This window comes from Cebus imitator, unplaced genomic scaffold (assembly GCF_001604975.1).
Source record: "Cebus imitator isolate Cc_AM_T3 unplaced genomic scaffold, Cebus_imitator-1.0 Scaffold96, whole genome shotgun sequence".
Taxonomy (NCBI): Eukaryota; Metazoa; Chordata; class Mammalia; order Primates; family Cebidae; genus Cebus; species Cebus imitator.
This window is the reverse complement of record NW_016107411.1, coordinates 5,161,511-5,185,796: the sequence shown is the minus strand read 5'-3', so window position 1 is coordinate 5,185,796 and position 24,286 is coordinate 5,161,511. Positions and strand designations below refer to the sequence as shown.

Genomic DNA, 24,286 nt, shown 5'->3' with positions numbered 1-24,286 from the left:
ATGGATGAACCTGGAAACCATCATTCTCAGCAAACTGACAGAGGAGGAGAAGATCAAACACCGCATGTTCTCACTCATAGGCGGGTGTTGAACGATGAGAGCACATGGACAAAGGGAGGGGAGCACTACACACTGGGGTCAGTTGGGGGGAAATAGGGGAGGGAAGGGGGGGTGGGGAGGGGGGGGGGATAGCAGGGGGAGAAATGCCAGATGTAGGTGATGGGGAGGAAGGCAGCAAATCACACTGCCACATGTGTTCCTATGCAACAATTTTGCATGTTCTTCACATGTACCCCAAAACCTAAAATACAATAAAATAAATAAATGGGGAAAAAAAAATCCATGTTACTGCAATAAAAATGCCAACTTCAGTAGAGATGACTAGACAAGTCCATGATGACTGCACCCCATGATGTGGAGCACTGATCCACTAGTGAACTTAAACAGTTATTATATGCCTTCCTAAGGGACAAAACTTTCTAGTAAGAAAAGAATGAACCTGTGAAGAAAAGTCTAAGATACTTATTTTAATCATTAACTTTATGTTCTTAGATTAAATGACATATTCCTTTCTTATGTTTGACTTGAGCACAATATTTTCTTTCAAAGTATTAGGCATAGAAGTAAAGTCCCACGAAATCAATCTTACAGTGATTTACAAATTGAAAAGTATAGTACATTATTGGGGGAAATTAATTTTTAAATAGATTTTCTTTTTGTATAACTTTTGAATTACTTGTCAAACTTATTCTGAGTTCACATCCCGTTAGTGCTAACTGGTATAGCTTTCATATTTCCCCAACAGAAAAATTCTTGTTAATTTGCAATGTCTGACACAACAATGAAATATTTCAGAAATTAGATCTGCAGCTCAGATTTATGCCTGAATTCTCAAATGGTACAACATGAGACTTTTTCCTTTGTTTATGAGCCACCTGAAGTATTGTAATGTTATATTACCATGAAAATAGTTCCAGTTGTGTTTTTGAAATGAAATCACATATGTGAGAAATTGGACACCAAGAGGGTTGTATTCATGAATAAATGGTTTATTGTGCATGACTTCAAATGGCGGCTTTAATGCTTAGAAGAAATATTCACATTTTACCTCCTTTGCACAGTTGGAACTCTTATGAATGCTTGCTTGCAAAAGTAAGAGTAAGTTAAATTTTATACTTGGAAATACATTGTTAAATTTTCAGATTTCAGCCACCAAAACACAACAAATTTTAAAGCTGAATTGCTTGTGACAATGTGAGGTGGATGAATTAAGGGGAAATTACTGAGTTGAAAAGGAAGATCTTTCAATCTGGTCCATTTTCACTATTAATTAACTGTGATCTTGCATAAAGCCTTTAGCTTAATCTTTAGAATGACAGAGGAAAAGGGAATGGGATTATACTGACTCTTAAGATTTCTTCATAAGGTTTTTTAACTAGAAAGGTATCTAACTTCGCTCATATGCAATCAACCCTTGGACTTTTATACTCCTCTTTCTTCTATGTAATTAATATTTACTCTAATCTTAGTTTACATCTGAATTGTAAAAATAAAACATAAAACAGTACCCAAAAGGCAATATTCAAACAGTGATTCGACTAAAAATTGGCAATTATTAATACATTCTTTTGCACAGTAACATTTTCACCCTACATGAAAATGGTATCAGTGTTCTCAAAGCTATAAAACATGGCATATGTTTTATTCATTTACCCACTTATTCATCCCATATTTATTGAGCAATTGAGAACACCTTGTAAGAGGCAATGTTTGAGTGGTTGTGTTTTTGTCAGGGATAAGTGGCTCCAGCGCCATGGTTTGAAGTGTGGCTGCCTTGGGTACCCCTTCCCCCACACCATACTGATGATCTTCCCCAGCTGCAAACAGTTTTTCACTGCCAAATCATCAGCCAGGGTCATTTTGAGGCTTCTGTGGCCCAACCATTCTGCTTCTCTTCAAAAAGCGTTGCAGACCTCTGATCTAGAGCATTATATTCTAGACAAGGGCCACTCAGCTCTTTCTATGTGGATGCCAGTCTTAACCAAAGAAAGACATGAGTGACTTTTTAGTAACTAAAAGGAATAGGATGTGCAGTCAAGATTGAGGATGCGGGGCCAGTTCTATCAGTTTCAACAAGTCTCTCCTCCTCTCTAAAACCTACTTCCCTAATACTCAAAATGCGCATCATATCTACCTTATAGGTTATTAAGAGAAGCAAATAGTAAAAATACATTTTTGAATCTCTATGGTGGTATATAATTTTTTATTACCTTTTCTCTCTCTCAAGTAGTCAAAATAACGACAAGTTCTTTTCTTTCCTTCCCTCCCTTCCTCTTCCCCTACTCCCTCCCTCCCTCCCTTCCTTCCTTCTTTTCTCCTCTATCCTCTTTCTCTCCCTTCCTCTATTTCTTCTTCCCTCCTCTTTCTCTCCATCTCTTTCTCCCTTCCTCCTTTTATCCTTTTCTCCAAGACATTTTTTGAGTTTCTACTAAGTATCAGGCACTCTGCTTCTAAGTAGACTGTAAAGATGGATAAAACTGGTGAAAAGCTTAGTCTCTAGAGTCGGACTGCCTGAGTTCAAATCTTAGCCTTGCCATTCTTGGCATGTGCCCCAGAGTAGTTATTTAGCCCCAATGTGACTCTGTTTCTTCTTTAATAAAATAGGATAGAAGTATTCTTCCATACAACAGGCTTAGCACAGTCCTAATACATTCTCAGCCTTCAAAAACAGAATGTACAGCGATGTTGAGCAGTTATATAAACATACAAGTAACAAGCTTTATTTAGAAATATTGTGAAAGTGTTCACGGAAGAGAAGCCCTTGGGATGGGTTTTGAGAGATAAAGAAGAGCAGCAATAGACTAATAGTAGCAATATTTGTTCTTAAATTAACAAATTAAGTAAATAGGATGATGTTTCACTCATTCATTCATGCAAACTTTTACTATGTGGGGACCAGACTGGGCACGAGGATATAATATTGAATATGATGTTATTTAGGAAGTATTAATAATGTTTAGGAGTAGTAATGATATAGTGGTAATGCTATCAAGAATGTATATTTATCTTTTATATATATATGTTTTATATACATACATTAGTGTGTGTATATATATACGTATTATATATGTATTGTATTATATATGTATTATAGACGTTTATATGTATATATACACACAGTAATATACATATATTAGTGCATATATATTATATTGTAATATATATAATATATACATGTATATATGTATATAATGTAATATATGTGCATATATATACACATATGTATACATGCATATATATACACACACTAATATACATATATTAGTGTATATATAATATACATATATTGTGTATATATACATATATATACACACACACTACATACACACACACACACACACACACACACACACATACACATGCACACTAATAAGATAAAAATGCCTGGAATTTGCTTCAACATAACCCTGGGTATGAGGGGATCGAGTGCATATGAGAGTGTATAGAAGAAACAAGATTGGACATGAGTTGATAAGCTGCTGTTCCTCATTTTCTATGCTTTTTATATGTTTGAAATTTTCCTCAGTCATAACTTTTATAAAGTGAACACGGAACAGTCTCCCTTTACCGTCAACTCTGTGGCACATATGCCTTGCAATGTGATGTTTGCATAAGGCCATTTTAAAATAAATACTGGCTGGGAACCCCAAGGTTAACGAAGGATGTTGAGGTTTTCAGTGACTCCCTGTATGGATGTTTTTCTTATTCATCACATCAGTGGCTCCCTTGATAGGAACCTTGGAATACTTCCTTTTTTAGTATGAAATAAATGAGAGAAGCAGGTGGAGATCTTGTAACATAATAGTAGGCAGTTTCCTCATTCTGGTAATTATATGGCACTTCCATTGAAGCTTCTGGAATACTAACGTTCTTTCAAGAGATACATAATCTATCACTTTTCTGTAGAGGGATTCAAAATTGGAGACACAAAAGTGAATGAGTCATTATGTTGCCTCTGCATAATGAAATAGCTGATGTGCTATTACCTCACATTGCTGTCTCACAGCCTTTATGATTTTACCTGCCTCCTGAATGTCTGTGTTTAATACCTTTCTCCAGATGTCTTAATCTTCATTTAATTCCTTCTTGAATCTAGTTTTATCTTTTGCTCAGGTTTCTAAGGTCTTTAGGCTCGTTCATGTAGTTTCTCTATTCCTATAGTCGCTTGCCAAGCCACCGAATTTAATATCATTAAAATTTTCATTGTTGTGCTACTGTCTTTTTTCCAGATCATTAAACAGAAGCAAATATGTGGGAGAAAGGGTAGGAGGGAGCTGTAAATAGCATTCAATTAATTAACCAACTAAAAAAAGAATCGTTTTAATTTTAAAAGGCATAAATTTCTGTCTACATGATGATGTAATGATTCATCTGAGATTATTCATATATTTGCTTCTTATACCCACCTTTTTCTAAAAGAAATGTAAGTTAGGGCATATTTACCAAAAGTTTCACTAAAATAGATAAAAAGGTAAAATCAAGGCTATTAAAATAAGTAGCAGCAAATATTAATGGTGGTTGATTTCATTGCTTTGATGATTAAGCATAAAATTGGACTACCCTAGAGTTACACAATAATGTTTGACAATCTTCTTTTCTTAGAACTAGTTATCAAAAAACATTAGTTTTTATATGTAAAAAGATTAAAACTTTTTACCTCTGTAGTTTACTAGACCAGTATCCTAATTAAAATTAGACACTGATGCCAACTTAATTATTAAATCACTTTATTTTGTTATTAAAATCAATTGAGGTAAAATATGTATTGAATAGCTTTGGATTCTAGATTGCAAATGATAAAAAGGGAAATTACATGCTAGTACTTGCTTTGCATGTATCACTATATATATAAAATGCAATCAATACAATGAGTTCTATAATAAAAAGAATATATAAACTGTGATGGGAACAACAATTAGAGGAGGTATTAAATCTTCCTTGTGCATGTCAGTGTGAAGAAGGCAGAAAAGAAGCCATTTCGGCTTCTACGTCAGCTGAAGCCCTGAGGAGAAAAAGCAGAGCCCCACACAGAGACCTTGGTTGGTCATGCAGCCATAGCTTACTCTTCAAGTCACCCAGCTGAAGCCCCAGTCCTCAGACAGCAGAGACAATCCATCCTCTCCACCCTCCATGCTCTGTGCAAATTCCTCACTCACAATAACTATAATAGAATGGTTGCTATTGTATACATTAATTATCTTATTACATTTTTTGGAGAGAAGAAGGATTGTTATACAATGATAGATAACCAAGAAACGGATCACGTTCAGGCCTGTATTTCTCTTATCTTTCTCATCCTTCTGCCTGCCCTTCGTCTCCACTGGTTTCCATATTACTCTCTACACTGCAGAGGAATCTTTGAAAATGCATCTCTAACTACATAACTTCCCTGGTTAACAGCTCTCAGGGGTTCCTCACTGCTGTCAGAATGAACCCTAAATCTCTTCATATGACTTCATGGGTCATTCACAGTCTCACCCTGTTCCATATCCCAGCCATACCAACAACCCACAGTTCTGCCAGACGTGCCACAGACTTCTCAGCCTGTGAAGGCACCCTTGCCTCTGCCTGAAATGTTCTTCATCACTTACTCCAAACTTCCCACCTTCCCTTTCATCTGGTTAATTCATATTTATTCTTTAGATTTCAGTTGACATATTTACACACTTTTTCCTCTAGGTGTGGCCTCCCCAAAAACAATACCTGTAAGACCTATCTTGTGAGGATCCCTAAAATCTAAAAGCCCCCCTGCAACTCAGTTGCTTCAAAAATATCATCAGGAATTTACTCTTCAACTTTCCTCCATCCCACGGGCAAGACTAAATTCTGCTAGTGGTTGACACCCATGAAAGCTGGCTATTCTATCAACTTCTGCCATGTTCTTGGTAAAATATCTCCACGGTAGACAAAGGAAGCCAGTTTCCAACCACAATTAACAGATTGTCTCCTATTTTTGGAGGCTACTGCTCAAGAGTATTCAAATCTGTTTGGCAATTCTATTTAATGTATATTTATTAGAAACTGGGAATAAGATAGCTAATTCTGAGTTGTCATGGAGAAAAGATGGCAAAACCTGGGCTGAATAAGAAGCTTTGGATCCCTGAGATTCCTTTCATATTAAAAGCAGTCAAGTTGCCTCTTTATGTGAAAGTGGTAACTCACTTTCTGTGCCAATAGTGCTCAGGCAAACATGGTAAACATTCCTAAAACCCACTGAACTTTGTGGAAGAAGTGCGGCAAGCACCAACCCCACAAAGTGACACAATACAAGAAGGGCAAGGATTCTCCATATGCCCAGGGAAAGCGGCATTATGACAGGAAGCAGAGTGGCTATGGTGGGCAAACTAAGCCGATTTTCCGGAAAAAGGCTAAAATGACAAAGAAATTTGTGCTAAGGCTTGAGTGCGTTGAACCCAACTACAGATCTAAGAGAATGCTGACTATTAAAAGATGCAAACATTTTGAACTGGGGGGAGATAAGAAGAGAAAGTGCCAAGTGATCCAGTTCTAAGTGTCTTCTTTTATGAAGACAATAAAATCTCAAGTTTATGTTCACTTCAAAAAAAAAAACAAAACAAAGTGGTAACTCATTATTTCTTCCCAAACCTATAACTGCATGCCATTGAGGAAGAAGAAATGGAGGCAGTGATAGGACAGGATGACGCTGGAAGCAGAAGGGAAAGCAGATCACATGACTTTCAACAGTTCTATGTTACAGGCCCAGACAGAGGTATCCGGTCCAGTCTGCGCTAGTAGAACCTTAGGAAAAGACGCTAAGCAGAATCAGGGAGAATCTCCAAGAAATAGCACCAGGTCACGGCTGGCCTGCATTTGTTTCCTCTTGAATTTCCATTGGCAGAATATGCAGCTCTCCTCACTAAATGCCTAACAACTTTTGTCTGGAGAGGTAAATTCCATACTTTTGTTATTGTTATACTAAGATTTCCAATGAATAAAGCTATAGTTTTCATAGTCTTTATTTTTCTTATTCTTATGGCCAAAGCTTGTTTATATTTTGGCCTTTCTCTGGAACTTTGCATGTTTCCTTTTCGCTAATAAATAATTTTCAGCGTTGTTACCCTTTCCCCACTACCCACGGTTCCTCCAGCACTGTGCCCCCAGTTTCTCTTTAGCCTTTCCCCCCCAGATAACATTTTCAGCTTTGACAACTTCACATGAAGTTCTAGAGACCCCACAGGCGTTCCTGGACTGCACTCTGGAAAGGACTGCATTAGGGATCTGGTCTCCTGGCTCCTTGTCATATTGCATTGCAAAACAAGATTACTTGCTGTGACACAGCATGAAACAAAAGCAGAAAATGCTTCATAAATAAAGAACAAAACTGTCGGGAAACTTTGCCATGCCAGTATAAATGAGGAGTATCCAATGAGAATACACTTCTACCGACTGCATTTAGTTGTTTCAGAATTTCTACAAAATAAATTTATTTTTCTTATTATGGTATTTCTTTGCCGCTGATGGGTCCTCAGCAGGCAGAGGAATGGCATACATAAACATGCCTCTGCAATCATGTATCAATGTGAATCATAAAAAGATATGGCATGCATTCTAGTCTACTGTGTCACAATAATCAACAGAGAAATTTTGTTTGAAATTCCAAAACATCAACTGATTTCCCAGTAAGACAGACCAGAATAATCTGAAATAATGGTAGAAATGAAATTTCCAATTTCTTTATAATAGAAATGATTACGTTTAATACATTTTTATGAATTCCTAGTTTTTTACTACATGTGCATCTAATAACAATAAATGCTGTCCATCTCTATGGGCTAGTTTATGAAGTACTTTGAAAAATCTAAAAACGTATTAGACATGATCCCTTCTTCAAGACCATTAGTTCCTGATTAATCAAACTGTAAAAGAAATTCTCAGGAGAAAAAAAAAAAAGGAAAAATGTATAAGATTAATGCTGAAGAATAATCAAAAATTAAGTATCTGATGAACATACCTGGAATTACACCGAGAAGGAAATAATTTAAGATTCATACTCTAAAATTAAACAAATTAAATGATTATAATTTCTGCCATTCTACAAATATTTGTTAAATGGTTATACTGAGCACAGAGTAAGATTAAGAAAGATAAACAAGTGCTCAAGTTAGACACAAACAGGTAGGGAAGGGTGGGGTATTTATTTGGTTGACGTGGTCAGGGAAGTCTCCCTGGAAAGGCACGTACACTGAGAGTGATGAGCCGTAGGAAAGAGGAAGACAATGACCTGTGCAGCGTGCAAACTAGTACAGAGCTCCCTCAATGCCACATTGCTTTTGGTTCCTAACATGCACCATGTGTTTTCACCTCAGTGCCTGAAATAAATGTTTCCCTCCTTTTGCATACCTTTCATTCACCCTGTTAGTCTACATTCAAATGCCCTTTCTTGTAGGAAGACTTTCCACGTCTCTTAGGCTTCGTTTCAGGGCCACTCTTTTCTCCTCATTACTATCTTTCCAATTTTACATGGCCTATAAGACCATCTCCTCCAGTTCACTATGAATGATTTAGGAGCCTTGAATGGGTTTCTACTCAAGTAGCTTAGCAGAGATCAATAACTACATTAGACATTTCAGTGGCTACCCAATATCCAGTCTTTAATTCATGAAATGATTTTTTTTGAGTTTCTTTTTTTTTATTGCATTTTAGGTTTTAGGGTACATGTGAAGAACATGCAAGATTGTTGCATAGGTATGGCAGTGTGATTTGCTGCCTTCCTCCCCTTCATCTATATCTGACATTTCTCCCCATGCTATCTCTCCTCAACTCCCCACCCCTCGCTGTCCCTCCCCTATTTCCCCTGACAGGCCCCAGTGTGTAGTGCTCCCCTCCCTGTGTCCATGTGTTCTCAATGTTCAACACCCGCCTATGAGTGAGAACATGTGGTGTTTGATTTTCTGCTCTTCTGTCAGTTTGCTGAGAATGATGGTTTCCAGGTTCATCCATGTCCCTACAAAGGACATGAACTCATCGTTTTTGATGGGTGCATAATATTCCATGGTGTATATGTGCCACATTTTCCCTGTCCAGTCTATCATCGATGGGTATTTGGGTTGGTTCCAGGTCTTTGCTATTGTAAACTGTGCTGCAATGAACATTCGTGTGCATGTGTCCTTACAGTAGAATGATTTATAATCCTTTGGATATATACCCAGTAATGGCATTGCTGAGTCAAATGGAATTTCTATTTCTAGGTCCTTGAGAAATCACCACACTGTCTTCCACAATGGTTGAACTAATTGACACTCCCACCAACAGTGTAAATTTTATTCAGTATGCACTATGTACTACATATTCTCTCTTCCTCTTCTTTGCTCATTGAATCGTATTTTGTTTTAAGCAGTAATTTCTGGCCAAAAAATTTTATTTTAAATTAATAAAAAATACTGAACTAAAACTGCCAACCACTCTTGCAGCTAGATGATAATATATTAACAGAAGGCTGCTGGGGAATTGGGGAAAAGCTTTGCTTTCCTGATATATTAATGTATGGCTCTCTTTCTTCTTTGTGATATCCTTCTTCTGTCCTAGAATACACACACAGGAGGCTGAATTATAAGGGGGAAAGCTATACAATCAAGATAAAAGAGGATATATCTAGGAATCTGAGTCATTGATTACTTCCTGAATCAGCCATACATGCCTCAGCCTTTTTCATATGAGAAAAATAAAACCCTATTTGCAAAACCATTTTAGTTGGGTTTCTGTTATATGCAGTTGAATGCAACCCTACCTGATAAAGTATCTGAAAGCACAGAGACAATATGGACATGAGGCTGATAGTTACACCCCAGATTTACAAATTATCAGCCAAACAACCTTTGGCAAGATATTTACTTTCTCTATAACTCAATTTCCTTATATAGAAAATAAAGACAGTAATAACAGCCAGTTTATAATGTTGTTGTAAGAACTGAATGAGATTGCATAGGCCAAGTTTTGTGCGCATTGTCTGGAAAACAACAATCAAAATTAGCTGTTAATATAATTCAGTATTTGCTTGTTGAATAAGTGAATGAATTAGCAATTTTTCTCTTCAGACTCTCTAAAGAAGTTATCACCTTTGGGAAAGAAATAAAAGAAATATGTAACAATGCAGACATCAAAATCAATAGATGTTTAAATCAGTGTGTTACAGATTTTACAGAGTACTTTTATTGAAAGTTACCTTTTATTTTAGAGCAACTTTAGGTTTTTTACCAAAAAAAACTTCAAAGATAGTAAAGACCGTTCCCATATACCTGACATCCAGTTTCCTCTATTATCTTTTTACATTAGTATGATACATTTGCCACAATTAACCAATATTGATACATTATTATAATATTAACTGAAGTGCATTACATCATTCAGATTTTCTTAGTTTTTATCTGCTGTCTTTTTTCGGTCCCAGCATCCCCTCCAGGATAACACTTTGTTTAGTCATCATGTCTCCTGAGGCTCGTCCTGGCTGTGACAGTTTTTCAGACTTTTCTTGTTTTTGATGACCTTGACAGTTTTGAGGCATACTAGCAGGTATTTTGTATTAAGTTCTTCAATTGATATTTTTCAGATGTTTTCCTCATAATTAGTCTAGAGCAATGGGTTTTTTAGAGGAAGACTGCACAGGTGAAGTACCATGTTCATCACAACATCTCAAGGGCAAATACTATCAAGATGACTTGTCACTGTTGATGTTAACCTTGATCACCTGGCTAAGGTGTCAGGTTCATGCACTATGAAGTTACTGTTTTCCCCTCTTGCCATACTGCTGTCTTTGGAAGAAATGCACTATGCACAGCCCACATTAAGGAGTTGGGAGTTATGCTCCACCTCCATGGGTTGCCCTAAGAGGTGAGCATCCTGACTTTATTATGGTTATGATGAGGATTTTATAATGATTATAGTCACTAAAGTTCCAGATCTTTTTCACCAAGACTGGGGGAAAATGTAGATCCAAGAAAGGAAAAAGTGGATATTTGACAAGTATTGCTGACTGACTGACTGAATGAATCCATAATACAGCAACTGAAAGGTATTGGTTGGTTCAGCACAGAATTTCAGAACAAATAATGATCTGAGATATTTTCTTTTTAGTGCTCTCAAAGGTGACCTCATAAGAGTTAGAAATAGCCACTGTATTTGAGTCATATGCATCGTATTATCAAATGATTACTAGGGCAGCAAAGCCTATGAGTTAGAACATTGGGTTCTGCCACTACACATATGTTCAAATTCAAGGTCCTCCTCTTTGCTGCTCAGCTTCTCATCTCTAATAACAGTAGTAGTACCTACCTCCTGGCAGAACTGTGAGTATTGAATATGTGACGATTTGAAAAGCGCTTGACATACTGTTAGCACCAGTAATTGCTTTGGAATATTATTTTCATCCTTTTTGCATGTACTATATTTTTAGGTTTCTATATTTCAAAAATTAAAATGTAAAAGGTCTATCTAGCAAGAGGGGATGATACCTTAAGCCTATGCAATTTTTTCTTTAAAAAAAACACAATTAATTAGAAATTAAAATACATTTTAAATAATGACAAGCATCTTAAAAGCAAGTAATTTGTTTGATGTTTGTTTTGTTTTGCATTGCTTTCCCTATGGAAACAGCCTACTTTGATGCTGAGGATAAATGGCATAATTTGTGTTTGAACTGTTTCTTTCCTAATTGTTTTTCCTCTTGAGCTTTTTATCCCTTGCCTTGTGCAGAACATTCCTACTGGGTCACTAGTGAGTAAGATCTTTGAATATGAGACAGCCAGTATATTCACTGGTACACTCCCTATTCATTTCAAAGTGTTGCTTTTCTCACTTTGCTCCTTTGCACCTAAAGTATTTTAATTTGATTGCCTGGGAACTACCTTCAAATAGTAGATTCAGTATGGGAAACTGGACTTGTTTAACTTTTGCCATTAAGAACACTATAAAAATGGAGCAAGCAAAAGACTTCTTTCTTCTAAAAACAGCATTCTCTTGGAGTCAGATAGGTGTTAAATATTTATCATGCTCTCTGACTTACAATTTCAACTTCACATTCAGCTTTTCAAGTCATGAAAAGTCCTAACTTCCTGGGCTAAGATTCATTTATGAAGGAATGTTAAAGGATTCTACCACCAGGTGCTAAAGGAATATAAGTCATTGTTTGTGATTGAGTACTAATTTGAAGACCAAGAGAGAAAATTTGACAGGAATTAATGCCTTTTCCAAGGATTCCACAGCCAGCTGGAGATAGCACTGACTCATCAGCGGTATCAGAACACAGGGTATTGAAGACCTCCTTGCAAGGCCCTACTCAGCAAATGCTTTGTGTGGATATAGAGTGGACCAAAGGGGAGAGTATTTACTGCTTCATGTCTAAGTTATAATCAATTCAGGGATTATCAAATAAAGAGGGATATTAAAGAAAAAATGGTATCAATAGATCATCTCTTTCTATTCACAGTCTTTTCAATTTGAATCCCTACTACCTTCTAACAGACACTAAGATTTATTAATATTTAATATTATGAAGGCCCCAAAATGTGTAATAAAAAACTATGAAGCATGCGTAATCTCCTGTGCTCTGACCTCTGCACACAGTATGTGTTTAAGGTGTTTTTATTCTCATTCAAAGCTATAATGTGGAGACTCTAAACCTAACTGCATTTGAAAAGAATATACAAATGAATCTTTTAGTTCATTTTGTACGTCAAAGGTGGTTCAATCTAATAATTATTGTCATTAACACAATTAAGGCACACAGAAATCTAAAACTCAGTAAATTAATATTGGTACATAGAAAGCCTCAGGATTCATGATTTTTATGTAATAGGAAAGAAATATTTTAGATTATGCTTCTCTCCTCCTAACACAAAGCCAGCTTGTACTCGCTCCATCACTGAAATACAATTCCCATTCACACAGACATACCACATGCAACACAAACACATACACACACACCTGCGACACTTAAGAGATAATTTATCTTACTCCATTTGTGCAATAAGAACTTGAGCTAGTTTTTAGAATCTATTAGAAACACGTAAACCTTATTTTAAAACCTGGTTGATGAAGACTCCATGGAAAATCTGACTTTGAACAAATGCAGTGAGAAGTCCCGTGAATCTTCTGCAATATTTATTATAAGTATTGCCCAGGGAAACAACTACTGCATGCCAACCATGTGGGGCATAATTGATAAGGGGTGTAAGAGAAGCAGAGTAAGACATGCCAAACCGATGGTAAAAAAAAGCGAGTACAGACCAAATCAAGGATTTTTTTTTTTTTTTGTCTTTTTGTTTTTTTCCTTTTTGTGGAGAACGGGGTCTCGCTATATTTCCTCTAATTAGTTCTGGCTAAGGGTATCATCAATTACTTTTTGAGAAGTTATTAGGAATTAAGACATAATCTATACTGCACATGTTTTATAAATTATAGCATCATCTTATGAGGAATCAATGAAGTTTATGCAGGTAGATAAATAAACACATAAGTCTAATCATTCCCATCAAGATTCTAGTGCCCGAAAAATATTTGTTGCTCTTTAGATGCACACGTTTGATTACCTACATATCATAGTAAAGAGGACATTACTAACCCACCTTCACAACCACAAAGATAATTGGGCTGGCTGGGCAATGGCAATAATCATCAGTGTTACATTCATTTCCTATAGATTATAGGAGGCCAAATGAGGAAATGAAATAGAAGGGCTAGAATTTGAATGATTGGTGTCACTGCTAGTTTACAGCCCTCTCATGTGTGTAGTTAAACCATAATAAGAAAAGCACTTGCCACAATCAACTCATAAACCCAGAGAGTTTTTCCACCCCAGGTAGTGCAGACAGAAGGGGGCATTGCAGCTCTATACAATACACTGTGTATTTTTCTTTTTTTTTTTTAATTTAAGTGTACTGAACTACCACTAACTACAAATTTGTGAGGGTCTGTGGTTTAACTCCAGTCATAATAAAAATATGGAACTCTATATTCTACAAAGTGAATTAAGTAATAGCAGAAAGGCTCAAGAACTATAGTTAAGACAGTTTTCTAAAAAAAAGAAAAGTAAGATGATACATAGCCAAGAAACCTTTGGCAACTTAAATTTGATTTGGTGAGAGATAAACACCACCCTTTCTATATATTTGGTACCAGTGCTAGCTCCTCTTCTAAAATGTAAAGGCAACGTTTCTGCCTTGGGCAGTTTGAAACCATAAAGAATTCATTCATTTTATTCTTCTTGGATATTATTCACTGGAGTGAGAGTTGCAGGAGAGGAGAACAAGAGTAAAATATCCTTAGACAGGCAGTTTCAATGATGTGGTTCCAACAGTGATCACGCCAGATGACTCATGGCAAGTCCTATTACTGTGATACTTCCTGCCCAATAAGAAGTTTGGAAAGTCAATAGACGCGCTAAAACTATTGGTTCCAAAGCTCAACTCAGGATTCCTCAAACTCTTTCTGACCCTTGGTTTACCAATTTAATCAAATGTATCAGAACAGACAGCTGTGGTTCCCTTTTCATTCTGAAAATAATGAGACCAAGAGTCTGTGAGTCTCTCCAACAGACAAGACACCTCCTCCATTGACAGACATCTCCTTCCAGCTGCTTTTAACAATTTGAAATTGATTGGATCTGCAGCCTTTGAGAAATAATAGCCCCTCTTAACATTTTGAGAGGTACACAACTTGAAATGTTTCATCGTATTTCATTTCAGTGTTTCACAGCACTCTTCATTTAACCATCCAGGAAGTGTAAACAGAACACTGCTTCACACTCCTGAGAGCCTGTAACGTTCACTTGTTTGCATGACACTCACTGGGTAGCCCAATTAATCATCTGTGGGTGGCAGATTACATAGTCACATTAGTGACCTAAGTATGCATTGACTGTATCAGCATATACTCTGCAAATATTTTTTTTGGAAGATGGTGAAGGTGGTTGTCCTGCTCTTTAATGTTTGAATATTTAACATTTATTTTTTATTTGACTGTTAAAATTTCAAATTTCCTATAAGCAGAAGTACACATATAAAAAGGTACCTGAAGAACAATTTAAATCAGAATCATGTCCTAATTATAACAAATTTCCAAAAGGCAAATAGTATTGGCTTAGTTTTTTTCTAAGGCAATACTAGAATCCATGTTCATCATTCAGACATCCATAATCATCAGCGGTTCTTACTTGGCTACCTACCAAGAAATACTCTTTGTGCATTATAAACTCTTTAGACAAGGTTTCCTAGGGGCTGCCTATAATCTGACAATATTTAATTTTGGGTTTCAGTTCCTGAAGTGTCATTATAATGCCCAGCCTCCTATCTCTCTTACTACTTTTTTTTTATTTCTAACGACATCACAAGGATTAACTGGGTAATTGTTTTTACATTCTCCCTGGATTCTTCAAGATTAGATTCCATAGAAGAGGAACCCACTAAACCTTTCAGGTGCAAAAGCACAAAGAAGCAAGCAAATAACCATCAACCCTCCCACCACCCCCAGATCCCTGCCAGTAATTTTATAGTATGTGTTCATCATATGTACATTAGGCAACAGGAGCCTCATCGAAGAAAAGTAGAATGCCTCTCTTATTCTGATAATTAGACAAAAGGAGAGAGAAATGGCTACACTAGCATACATGACTCAGATGAAAACTATTTTAAAACCCTTTTTAAAAAAAAAAAAAAAGTCTTCCAATTGTACATGTATTTCTGACTTTTTAGAAAGGTTCTAGCTATATGAAATCTGGAATCAAAACCTGATGTGACCTACATAAAAGAAACGCTCTGATTCCCTAATTAAACCAAGCTGTGGCTGCAGGCTCTGCAAATAGCTGCCAAAAAATCATCCAATCAATCTTTCCACTATCCTCCAGGAATGCAGCAAGCAAGGTGGAGAGGCTGAAGATGGGCCATGAGGATGCATAGGCCGGGAAATGCCCTCGTTCATATGCTCACCCCACAGTGAGGGTCCTGCATTTCCAGCACACAAGACCGAGTACAGACACAATCACACAGAGGACGGAGCTGAGAAGCAAGGGGACCAGCAGGGGCTGAGCAGAAAAATAGACTAAATGTTTTAACAGCTGCCCTTTTTTTCTTTACCTCTTTCGCCCAAGGATCTGATTTCCTTCTGAAGGGATGGTCTTTCTGTGGGGTACAGGCTCTGCTCAGCAGGCCTGTTTACTCTGAGAAGCGGAGTTCTCCTTCCCTCTTCGTCAAGAGCTTGCTTTTGAGGAGCAAAAATGAGTGGTTAAAAAAAAGGGAATTTTTTACAGAGTTCATATTAAAGCATAACCAGTCACAGAAACTGCAGTTCATCTGAATTTTAACCAGAGATTGGTAACAAATGAAGAAGAAAAGAAACTTACATTCTTCCTTCTAAATGTTTAACAGGAAAATTGCTCTTCAGGAAAGCTGGAATGTCATTCCCATGTAACTTCCTCTTCTATTTCAGAGTTGGATGATGCAGAGGGTATGTTAATTGAGAAGGATTAGAGAAATAATGCAGCTGCTAAAAATTGGAGGCAAATAACTTACAGAGAAGCAGTAAAACAAATGGCAAGGGTGCCTTCTATAAGCCAAACCTCTGGGGCTGCCAACATCAGATAAAGGGCAAAAACTCTATTTGAAAAGAGCAGTTATTTATTTTCTTTGCTGAAACTTCTTTGGTTTTGCTATAGAGTATTTCACCACACAAAACATTTCAGGATAAATGTTGTCTTTCTCTTTGACTCACTGCGTAATGGCCATTCATTTAAACATGTATTTGCACTGGTAACATATAGGGTGGTTTATTTCATGAGAAGCATAAATTATACTTGTGTGAAATTTGAAAAATCAAATGTAAACCATAATTGGAGCCACTACTCAATTATTTCAGTGAATGTTGGAAAGCCTGACAAAAGTTACCTCCGACTGCATCCTTGTCAGACTTTATTTCAGTTTGTATTGACTGAATCTATGCATTTCTGCAGCACCTCAGCTCACCCTCACCAGTCGCAGGTCAGGCTGCTAAATTCCTCATGTTTCATACTCATACCATGTCTCTTCTACGTTAACCCTTCATCCATCCCTTTCCTCTTAAGTTTCTTTCTTTTTATTTATTTATTTATTTATTTTTTTGAGATGGAGTCTAGCTCTGTCGCTAGGCTGGAGTTCAGTGGCACGATCTCAGCTCACTGCCATCTCCACCTCCCCGGTTCAAGTGATTCTCTTGCCTCAGCCTCCTAAGTAGCTGAGATTACAGGCACGTACCACAACACCCAGCTAATTTTTTTGTGTTTTTAGTAGAGACAGGATTTCACTATGTTGGCCAGGATGGTCTTGATTTCCTTACCTCAGCCTCCCAAAATGCTGAGATTACAGGCGTGAGCCACTGCACCTGGCCAAATCCTCTTGATGTTTCTAAGCTTCTAGCCTTCCGAGCATTCCCACTCTAGGCTTATTTTTGCAAAGAGGCCTCCTCCTTATTATCCTCCTGCCACTTCCACTTCTAAAATGTTGCATCCCTACATTCTGCACCACACACATTAATGTTAGATGTCATTCTCTCTTGAATTGTCCTGTATTTGGTTTCATGCATCATATTTCCTCAACTAGATTGCAAACACCTTCTAAGAAGAACCAATACTCATATTTCTCTCTGAAAAGTTGAAAAATCCTTTAGCATGGTACAGATTTTTAGTTCCCTAGAAGTTGTACCAGTTTTGACACTGAAAGTCCCATGTCTCAGAAAACAATTTCATCTCAGCTGGACTGGTTGATCACCCTATACACGAAGCATAAATAAAAGATTCCGAAAAAGAAACCCTGTAACTGGCTGTGGAAACATTAAATAATTATAATGTTTTCAATATTTTTATATTTAAAGAGGAAAACTAAAGGTTATCATCAAATGAATTAAAATATGACAGAGAAATCTAATCAGTATATAGTATTTACAGAGATCTATTTCACATGAAATATATAAACAAGATGAAGACAAAGGCATGGTTAATATAAGCTGTCAAGAAAGATGGAGTACTAGTTTGTACTAATCTCAGAATTCTGTCCTCTTCTTTATTTATTCTGTCTACTGGCCAATGCAAACAGTGAGAATGAAGAGATGATTATCCCCCAGGTTCTCCTGGCTGAAATAAGAATAACTAAATTAACTATGCTCTTGGATCATGCACATATTATCCTACATCTCAACAATTAGCCTTTTGATTTTTCTTCTGCTGCCTTAATCTTAGTGTTCTTGAGTGTTGTGTTGCTGTGAGCTTGCTGGGTGTACTTTAGTCCCCATAGCTTGTTAAGGGATTTTATAACAGCTTTCAAGACATGAGTATTTTCTTTTTCATAGTATTACTCTAGGAAGTTACTTGAGCTTGGTGGACTTGCTTAACTTTTCTAGTTATAGAATTAATCATATTACCATCCTACCCATGTCAGTGTTTTATAATTTCAACCATACAATGAGTTTGCTAAATAATCAATATATTCACAAAATTATTTTTGAGTGTTTTCTTTGCAAGAAATTTTCCTAGCCCTCCAGAAGGTGTGGAGGAGATGCGCAGGTGCAGGCAATGATGAGAAAGGCCCTGCCCCTGCCCTTAAGGGGCTCATAATCAGGTGGAGGAGGTGGATGCAAACATCTCCACGGAATGGAACTAAAGACAGAATGGAAAGATCACAGTGAAGGTATGACAAGGGTTATGAGTAGGGACTTAGAGATCAATTTTGACTGGAAATCTCAGGAAAATGTAAGAGAAGAGCTGGTGAGAAACTAAGAAAAATGCATCTGTGACAAAGAGAACCCCATGAACAGAGAGAATGAAGCCATCAAAGCACTGGAATGGAAGATACATGTATACAGCGATAGCAGGCAGGGAAGGGAGGTAGGGATGTGTGAGGGACAGAGGGAGATCACAGTGAGAGAGAGAACTGGAAAGGTGGGTCAGGTCTAGAATCAGGGCATCAGAAAAGTGACTGATGTTAACTGACCTTTCACCAGGGGCCACACACTATACAAGGTATTTGCAGAAGTTATTTCACGTAATGCTTGTTTCAACATTCAGACAGTTATTTTTATATTTATTTTACAAACAACAAAACAGGCTTAGAGAAAAATAATAATATATTCACATTAACAGCTAAAAGCCACAAAGCCAAGATGCAAACCCACATCTGTTTATCTCCAAACTCAAGAAAGTTGAACATTTCCCATTTTTTCACATGATTTGGATTTTATTACAAGCACAGGAGTTATTAAAGATTCATGCATAAGGAAAGAAAAGGACCAAGAGAGATGCCTGGATTAATTGTATGAATGTCTTGGCAAGTGCAGAGATTAAGATGAAGAGACAAAAGGCCATGAAAGTTAGCACCAGGCTAGTCACTAAGGAAAGCAAAACATTGGAGAGAGATTTCATAAGTAAATCCTAAGTATAAGACATAGTAGTCTGTTTGGTTTATTGGTCACAAGTCACAAATGATTTTAAGGAACAGTACCTGTGAGAACATTGGTGTCATCTATCAAAGTCATAGTGTATCTGCCTTCCTAGAATATGGAAAATGAGGAATAACCTTTTTCCTTGATACATTTGTAGGTTTTTTTTAAGTACACAAATCAGTATAAGGAAAATTACTTTGTTTCTGTTCAATAGTAGAGCATTGCCTTGCAATTCAATAGTCATGGGTATTTATTTTGTGCAAGACTACCAATTCAAGTGAGTCTCATTCACAGTGAAGAGTATTTTGGGTCTTACCAGCTTTATAGATGGATTTAATCCAGTCTGAACCTCCATGGCTAATGAAATGGCTGGTTTACATAGAGGAGGGTAGAATCCATGACAGTGGTTTCAAGATCAAGTTGTGATTCAAGGAGTAAAACATGGTATGCTTTCCTATGTATTTTGAAGATGTTACTGAGATAAACTGATTTTTAGCCAGACACAGTGGCTCATGGCTGTGATCCCAACACTTTGGGAGACTGAGGCGGGCAGATCACTTGAGGTCAGGAGTTTGAGACCAACCTGGCCAACATGGTAAATTAGCTGACCATGATGGCGGGTGCCTGTAATCCCAGCTACTCAGGAGGCTAAGGCATGAGAATCGCTTGAACCCAAGAGGTGGAGGTTGCAGTGATCTGAGATCATGCCACTGTACTCCAGCTGGGGCAACAGAGTGAGATTCCATCTCAAAAACAAACAAATAAATAAATAAATTGATTTTTAATATTGCCAAAGACTGATGAAGAGAAATCTACAATAGAATAAGATAAATGCTTTAAAATTGTTAGCATATTGGAAGGTTCCAAAGGAATAGTAGAATCAGAATTAATTGAATAAACTAAATGTTGAAAAGTATCTTAATATTAAGAACTCTTTATCATTGGTAGAAACTTGTCAGAATAGCTTTGATCATTGCAGTACTGTGGCTCAAAATTATTTTGGATAAAGTAGGAGAAATACTCATAGTACATATTCCATGGGACAAAAAGCAGATGGCTGGAGTGGTCTCCAGTGCATATCTGCTCTTCTCTATTACTATGTAAAGTTTACCTGTAGAAATAATGGTCTCTTCCAAGCCTAATGATGATGACAGTGATGATAACCCTAACTTATTAAATACCAATTACATGCTAGGCACTATACTAGCTATATCACATATGTTTTCTCATTTTATCTTTAAAATGATCTTCTGGTGAAGACACACTGGCTCCTTATATAGGGTAAAAACGTAAGTTGTGGAAGTATCAAAAACTTGCCCAATGTCACTTGGCAGAAAAAGTGGCATATCTGGAATTGAAAGACAGGCTTATCAGACTTGAAAGCATGAAATCCTTATTCTACTCCAGCTAGGCTCTCAGCCCTACGTGTATATTGTAATCACCTGGGAAGCTTTCACAAATTTCAATGCCCAAGCCTCTCTGCTAGAGATAGATTTAATTTGTTTGGGGTGGATCCAAGCATAAGCATGTTTTTTAAACCTCCCCAGGTAATGGCAGCCAGTGCTGACAGTCACAGTAGTGTACCGTGCTAGCAATCAAAGGGAATATAATTTGAAGGAGAAATAATAACTTTCTTATGTCCTTTCTTTTCACTTTCCATCCACCTCTCAAACACATATCCCACTTTCAGATTACTGAACAATAAAAAACTCATAATTATTCAGTTTAGTTAAATAAACTAAAAGGTCACAGATAATATTCAAGCTAGATCTTGGTCCTCAAAGAGAATGTCAGTGTCCTAGGCATCAGGTATTTATTAGTGCATCTTCAGATTTTTCAATACAGAATTCCAGGTAAACGTCATCCTGTCTTTAGGAAAAGCATCATGGTTAATGTCTACATGTCATTTTTAAAAAACCTTAACCCATAAAATGTGTCTTAATATGTGTGAATCATCACTCAGACTTCTCATTGAAGAGGTGCAAAACCACTAACAAAAAAACAAAGGGGAGGCAGAGGAGAATGACCCAGAGAATAAGACTAATTGGCAGATCAGAACAACAGCAGCAAGTGGCTGGTGAAACACTCATGACCCCAGGGTTCTAGGAAGATTTGACCACACATTTTGGTACCAATATTGTGGTGAATTTTCTCCTGTTCGACAAGGAGAATAGCTTCTAATGAACATACGGTTCTTAGTATTTGTTTTTATAACTTCATTTTTCCTCAGTGTTGGAAGCACTCATATCCTTTATTTACCTTGTTTTTTCTTCAATCCTTTTCTCTTTTTTTTCTGCCTCTTTAAATCCAAACCACAAACATGCCCTGTTCAAACCTGTTCATTTTCAAGAACACAGACACACCCAAGCTGGTGAAGAAATTGAGAGACAGGGCTAGGAATGATTTCTTAATGCCTCCCTAGAGGCCTGGTTATTTCTTCTCTGCTGGTGCCTCACTGTTAGACAAGTAAAAGAGAATCCCCAAAATGATGACCTCTTCCCCAGCCTTCTGACAGTCAGACTAAGTGGCAAAGACAGTGATGCACTCCAGAAACTCCCTGTGGTTCTAGAGACCATGACAACACTTCTCCTCCCCACTGGGACTTCCTTTATCCAGAAGACAACCCGTCATGTGACTCAGGTTTTACATAGAATTGCTTAAGAAGTGAGCATAAACCAGAAATCAGAAACATGGAGTTTGGAGAAAGAGTCCAATAACTGAACTCAACCTTGTAATTTATCTGCTATATGAACTTGAGACACTTTTATTTAAATTCTCAAAGCCTCATTTTCCTTATCAGTAAATAGAAATAAAAACATAACATGTTTATATGGGTTGACATGAAAATTCAAAGAGATATGCCTATAAAACCCTTAGTATAGTCCCTATTCATTTGTACAAAACATTATTTATTAAAAACCTACCTGAGCCAATCATGATTGGAGATGCTTAGGACTTACCAGTGATAAAATAGACAAAACTCCCTTCCATTCTAGTAAAGGGGAACAGCAACAAAGGGAGCAAAAGAAAAAAATGCACTAAATGTTACATGGAGAGTAAATATATATCATATACCTAATATATATGATATAGCTTTCAGTAAATGTTAATAAAAATAAAGGATACTTCCTCAATTTATTAACACACTTGCTAGATAAAACTATCAAGTATGTTTTCACGCAATCTCATTCTAGAGAAGCTTAAGTAACAAATACATGAAGCGAGATATAAGGAAATATTGCATCTTCTCAACTTTTAAAGAATTGTTTGAGCCAAAAATTCAAGGTTCAGTAATGTTGAATCAGCTCTTCAACTGACGTCACAAAAACGAACCACATGTGCAATTACGCTAAAGCTATTCCCCAAAGCTTATATAACTCTTTGGGGTGAGCCATTAGGAACCAATCCCTAGCTCTAAGAGACTCCATCACTATTTCTGCTTGAGTCACACACAGATGTGGGCAGCTAACAGTGTGTGTGTTGTGCTACATGGAATTCCTTGCTTAGTCTCAGAAAGATCTCCCATATTTCCAAGGCATTTAAAGCTTCATCTCATCAGCAATCATTACCTTGTCTCCATCACCTCAGTAAATGGATGAACGTTGCATCAAACATTGACCTCATATTTTGCATGATCTGGAAAAGTCCTGTTGGCAAGCTAATAATAAACAATATATTTTCCACTTAAAAATCAAATTTCACTATTTCCATAAGCATGGCTGTGTGAATGCAGTGGTCTCCCTATAGAGTCAGAATAATGTTTATGAAATCAAATGGCCCCTGAAAAGCCATGGTTCAAGACATCATGGAAACATAAGCTGGTCACATACAAACAAGCTGGGATCTTTTGTTTTTAAGAGGCCTCTATAGGAAACACTAAATCTGCTGCTAGATTTCGGCAGCTGCATCAAGCAGGCTGTAGCATGCATTGCCATGCTGTTGCTGGCAGTATTGCTTACTTTCTGGCTGGCAGAGCTCTAAGGAGGATCCTAGCAGCCAAGCAGGTTTGAACTGTGAAACTATGAGTTCATGTTAAACATAGAATTTACATAAAATAAACTAAGTCTCAGTAAATAGGATTTATCACTTCTAGAAAGGGACTATGTGTCTTAGTCTTTTTTCCCCCCCGCATTGGCCTCCTCAATGTTTATAACTTGATTCTTTTCCCATGTATAACTACTCCTTCTGCCTCATTCCAACGATATGAAACTTTACAACCTTTTTTCTTGGGCAGGCAGTATCTCTGTATTTGTATCATTAAAAACCTGGGAGAGGCAACATAGCACAATGATTAAAGTTGAGTACTTAATGCCAGAAAGACTTAAAGTGCTTCCTCAGTGTGGGACTTTGAGCAAGTTATTTAAACTCTAAATCTCAATTTCACCATCTATAAAATGGGAGTGATAATATTATCTGTCCCATACCTCTGTTGAGAGAATTACGAGATAATGCATGAAGCATTGGGCATACTTCCTGGCACATGGGAGAGATTTAATAGAGCTTGCTTTCTTTTTGGAGGATCAATTTGTGGATAATTGCAGAGGGGATCACTCCATGTGGTTCTAAGTACATGAATACATTTGAACGTAAGCAGCAGTAGGTATATGTGTAATACATATGTATTAAATTGAAAGTAGTTAGGTGGTTTTAACATAAAATTGTTATAATTCTGATTGAGGGAGCCATTCTGTTATTTCCTTCCGAGGCTCCTTTGAACTTTCTGACCCTGTATTATTTTAAGAGGCAATGACTGAAAATTCCCTTTACATCCTACTCAACCCCCAACAATTCCATCTTCTGTTTTACTTGT

The 24,286-nt window shown here is 37.0% G+C and overlaps 1 pseudogene; it reads left to right on the top strand.

Moving 5' to 3' along the window:
- The first annotated feature begins 6,250 nt into the window (after positions 1–6,250).
- Positions 6,251–6,595, top strand: LOC108309671 (annotated as a pseudogene).
- The last annotated feature ends 17,691 nt before the right edge of the window (positions 6,596–24,286 follow it).